Genomic DNA, 5681 nt, shown 5'->3' on the forward strand with positions numbered 1-5681 from the left:
AGTCCCAGCCACTAGGGAGGCAGAGGCAGGAGAATCGCTTGAGTCCAAGAGTTGGGGGTTGCTGTGAGCTGTGATGCCACAGCCTCTACCCAGGGTGACAGCTTGAGGCTCTGTCTCTCAAAAAAGAAAAAACAAACCCTGGGTTCAAGGGATCTTCCTGCTTCATCCTTTCAAGTATCTGGGACTACAGACACCCGCCACAATGTCCAGCTAATGTTTTTCTACTTTTAGTAGAGACAGGGTCTTGATCTTATTCAGTGATCCTCCTACCTCAGCCTCCCAGAGTGCTAGGGTTATAGCTATGAGCCACTGCACCCTGACTGATGCTCAAGTTTCAAATTAAAGTCTCTGCCTTCACAGACTGTAGACAATATACACATAAAACGATATTAAATGTAAATCAGATAGTGCCAAGAAAACTAAAGCAGATGTCACAGTTCGGGTCCACTGTACCGACACCCAGAGACAATGTTTGGCATGTGCAGTGACTATAGAGACTACTCTTGGGATTGTGTCTTTGGACAGGAGGGGAAGGAAGCAGGATTAGCAGAGGGACAAATCCAGTTGAGAGGCAGGCCCTACAATAGCCTCAGCTGATTCCATGGGGAGTGCCAGAGCCAAAATGTTCCATCTGAATTGACGTGTTGGGCCAAAATGGCCATCCTTTCTATCCCACCCCAATCAGTCATTTAAGGTGGGATATCTTCAGAAGGTCATTGGGCAAGTTCACTTTTGTAGCTGAGGCATACCTGAAGGACGGGTAACAAGACCTTCCTTTAAGGGGACCTGGGTGGGAAACTCCATGTTCACCCCACAGGGTATGGGGACAGAGGGGATAGGGATGGTGGTGTTTCATGGGGCAGGGTAGTCAGGAAAGGCCTCTCTGAGGAGCAACCTGAATGAAGCCAGGGAAGGAGCCATGTGGGCTCTGAGGGAAGAGCATTCAAAGCAAAGGGAACAGCACATGCAAATGCCCTGGGGAAGAAATGTTCTTGAGATGTTCAGCAGCAGTAAAATGTCATTGTGCCTGGAGGGCAGTGAATAAGGGGAGAGTAGTAGGAAATGAGCAAGGGCCAGGCCATTTAGGGTCTTGTGCACCATTGTAAGGAATGCAGATTTTATATTTAGTGTTATAGGAAGCCATTAGTGACAAGTTTGGGTTTATGATCTAAATGGGTCACTCTGGTTGCTGCTATATGGAGAGGGGGAAGCTGGAACAGAGGTAGGGGGACCAGTTAGGAGGCTATTCTGATATTTCACGTAAGAGAATAATTGTTGGGACAGTGTAATGGTGGCTGTAGAGAAGTACTTCTCACCAGGGCGATTTTGCCCCATACTCTCCACACATACCTCTCTCTCATCACCCCGCCACCACTACCAGCCAGAGACATTTATAGATATCTGAAGCCTTTTTGTTTGGTTGGTTGTTTTGGTTGGTTGCTTTTTGTTTTTATTTGTTTGAGACAGAGTCTTACTCTGTTGCCCTAGGTAGAGTGCCTTGGTGTCATCATAGCTCACAGTTACCTCATCCTCTTGGGCTTGAGTAATCCTCTTGCCTCAGCCTCCCGAGTAGCTAGGACTACAGGCATGTGCCATGATGCCCAGCTAGTTTTTTTCTATTTTTAGTAGAGATGGGGTCTCACTCTTGCTCAGGCTGGACTCAAACTCCTGAACTCAAGCAATCCACCTGGCTCAACCTCCCAGAGTGTTAGGATTACACATGTGAGCCACCACACCTGGCCGATCTGAAGACATTTTTGGTTGTCACATGGTGGGTGGGGGGGGAGATGCTACTGGCATTTAGTGAGTGCAGCTAAGGATCCTACACGATCAGACGGGACAACTGCCCACAACAAATTACATTGTCCAAAATGTCAATATTGCCAAGGCTGAGAAGCCTCGACGATATAGAGTAGGTGAAAAGTACTGGATTTGGGATGTATTTTGAAGGGAAAGCCAAGAAGATTTGGGTTGGGATGTGAAGGAGAGACAGAAGAATCATGAGTGATTCTAAGGCTTTTGGCAACTGAGTGAATGGTGGTATCATTTACTGTGGTGGGGACTCTCGGGAAGGAATAGAGTGCAGGTGGGGGACAGGTGGTAAGTCAGGAGTTGGTTTATGGACAGGTTAAACTTGAGAGGCCTGTTGGACACTTGATGGTGATGTTCCCTATGCAGTTGATGTCTGAGTCTGGAGGTTAGGGAAGCTGTCTGGGTTGGAGCTATAGATGAAGGAATCATTAGAAGAAAGGTGGAGTCTGGGGCCGATGGCTCACGCCTGTAATCCTAGCACTCTGGGAGGCTGAGGTGGGTGGATCACTTCAGCTGAGGAGTTAGAGACTGGCCTGAACAATAGTGACCCCCATCTCTACTTAAAATAGAAAAATTAGCCAGGTGTCATGGTGGGTGCCTATAGTCCCAGCTACTTGGGAGGCTGAGGCAGGAAGACCAAAGAGTTGAAGTTGCTGTGAGCTATGATGATGCCGTGGTACTCTAGCCTGGGCAATAGAGTGAGATGAAAGGAAGGAAGGAAGGAGAAAAATGTAGAATTTAAAATTAGTAGATTGCAAGAAGTCACCTAGGGAGTAAACATAGATAGAGAAAAAAGAATTCAGCCGGGTGTGGTGGCATACTCCTGTATGCATACTCAGGAGTCTGAAGCTCAGACATTCAAGAGGCAGTGAGCTATGATGGTGCCACTGTACTCCAGCCTGGGTGACAGTGAGACCTCCCCATCTTTTTTTTTTCTTTTTTTTTTGAGACAGAGCCTCAAGCTGTCCCCCTGGGTAGAGTGCCGTGGCATTACAGCTCACAGCAACCTCCAACTCCTGGGCTCAAGCGAGTCTCCTGCCTCCGCCTCCCAAGCAGCTGGGACCACAGGCGCCCGCCACAACGCCCGGCTATTTTTTGGTTGCAGCCGTCATTGTTGTTTGGCGGGTCCGGGCTGGGGATTCGAACCCGCCACCTTAGGTGTATGTGGCTGGGGCCCTAGCCGGGTGAGCTATAGGCGCCGAGCCGAGACCTCCCCATCTTAAAATAATAGTAATAATAATAATAACAACCAGGGAACTGAGTCCAGGGGAAGTCCAAAATCTAGTGATAGGAAGAGCTCATAAAAGAGATAAAGAAGGAACATCTGGTAAGTGTCTGTGGCTAAGTGGGTAGGGCGCCAGCCCCATATACCGAGGGTGGCGGGTTCAAACCCAGCCCCAGCCAGCTAAAACAGCAGTGGCAACTGCAACCAAAAAATAGCCAGGTATTGTGGCAGGCACCTGTAGTCCAAGCTACTCGGGAAGCTGGGCAAGAAAATCGCTTAAGCCCAAGAGATGGAGGTTGCTGTGAGCTGTGATGACACAGCACTCTACCGAGGGCAACAACTTGAGACTCTGTCTAAAAAAAAAAAAGAAGGAATATCCAGGGCAATAGGAGAAAAACCAGCTTTGAGTTGTCCTGAAAGCTAAAGCAAGTGCTTCAAGAAGCAAGGCCAGGGGCTGGGCTTGGTGGCTCACACCTATAATTCACATTCTGGGAGGCTGAGGTAGATGGATTACCTGAGTTCAGGAGTTTGAGACCAGCCTGAGCAAGAGCGAGACTCCATCTCTAAAAATAGCCAGGCAGGCAGTGTGCAGGCACCTGTAGTCCTAGATACTTGAGAGGCTGAGGCAAAAGAATTGCTAGAGCCAAGGAGTTTGAGGTTTCCGGGAACTGACGCTATGTCACTCTACTGAGGGCGACAAAGTGAGACAATGTCTCAAAAAAAAAAGAAGCAAGACCAGAACAGCCAGTGTTGAATGCTGCTCAAAGGCTGTGGATGAGGACTAAGAATTACCCACTGGAATTGCATCATGGAGTTATCAGTGACCTTGACAAAAGCAGTTTCCATGGAGTGGGAGAGAGAGGGAGGTGAGAAAATAGAAAGGGGGATTACAGACAATCCTTTGAGAGTTGTCCTATAAAAAGGGACAGATAATGTGTCTGTAGGTAGAGGAGGACATGGGGTCAAAGACGGAAGGATGACAACACATTTGCAAGCTGAAGGGAATATATAGCAGAGGAAAATCATTAATATTAACCTCCATGGAACACTTACTAAGTCCCATGAGCTGAGTTAGGTATTTAACGTGGATTATTTCCTTTAACATGCACACCAAACCAGTGAGGTAGAGAGTATTGCTATCCCCATATCATAGAAGATGGAACTGAGGAATGGAAAGGATTGGCTGGCTACACGGCCTCAGGCACAGGGCTGGGAAGTGGGGCGGGAGGGAACTTGGATGTATGCAGCTTGTCTGGCTCCAAAGCTCATGTTCTCACTTTCTCTTTCATCCGAATTCATTTTATATTGCAAAGTGTAACCACTGGCTGGAATTTATATCCACTATCATTGGTTCCCTTCTTGGTGGGGAAACAGAATTATTAGCTTTCCAAGACTTCACTGAAGCTAATCCCCTGGAATTGCCTCTTCTGCTTCCAGAGCAAGCCTCTATCATGGTCCTATCAAGCTGCCCAACCCACCACCCACCTTATTGTGTCTGTTTCCAGTCTCCTGCGGTGGAACAAACTCTGCCTCGAATTGATATTTCCAATCACAGCTGGCTGGAACTGGTCTTCGAACAATAAATGTTTACTAAGGAGTTGAGTGGATGGATGGTCAAATGAACATACAGTAATCTCCCCATTATCCAGCACCCATTGAAATTGGTAGGTTCCAGATAAAAGTAGTTTCTGGTTGCTTAAGAGTTACTATTAAAAATAGGCCTAACAAGGAGGGTACCTGTGGCTCAAGGAGTAGGCCGCTGGCCCCATATACTGGAGGTGGTGGGTTTAAACCTGGCCCCGGTCAAAAAAAAAAAAAAAAAAAAAACAGGCCTAACTGGGGCCTACATTTGTAATCCTAGTTCTCTGGGAGGCTGAGTAGGGTGGATTGCTTGAGCTTAGGAGTTCAAGACTGGCCTGAGCAAGGTGAGACCCCATCTCTACTAAAAATAGGGTGCCTGTACTCTCAGCTACTTGAGAGACTGAGGCAAGAAGATCAGTTGAGCTCAGGAGTTTGAGTTATGATGCCCACAGCATGCTATCCAGGGGCTGGAATAAGACTCTGTGTTTAAAAGAACAACAACAAAAAAAGGGCAGTGCCTGTGGCTTAGTGAGTAGGGCACTGGCCCTTTATAACAAGGGTGGCAGGTTTGAACCCAGCCCCGGCCAAACTGCAACACAAAATAGCTGGGCGTTGTGGTGGGCACCTGCAGTCCCAGCTACTTGGGAGGCTGAAGCAAGAGAATTTCCTAAGCCCAGGAGTTGGTTGGTGTGAGCTGTATGATGCCACGCCACTCTACCGAGGGTGACAAAGTGAGACTCTGTCTCTAAAAGCAATAGGCATAACTAATTCTATACTCCATACTATGCTATATCATACCATGAACTCTGTCTTGACTTGATATTAATATTGAAATAACGCTAATTAAAAGCAAATTAAGTTGGCTTGGTGCCTGTGGCTCAAGTGGCTAAGGTACCAGCCATATACACCTGAGCTAGTGGGTTCGAATCCAGTCCGGGCCCACCAAACAACAATGATGGCTGCAACCAAAAGATAGCTGGGCATTGTGGCAGGCGCCTGTAGTCCCAGCTACTTGGGAGGTGGAGGCAGGAGACTCGCTTGAGCCCAGGAGTTGGAGGTTGCT

The sequence above is a fragment of the Otolemur garnettii genome, unplaced genomic scaffold (assembly GCF_000181295.1).
Source record: "Otolemur garnettii isolate 467f Iridium unplaced genomic scaffold, OtoGar3 scaffold00020, whole genome shotgun sequence".
Classification (NCBI taxonomy): Eukaryota; Metazoa; Chordata; class Mammalia; order Primates; family Galagidae; genus Otolemur; species Otolemur garnettii.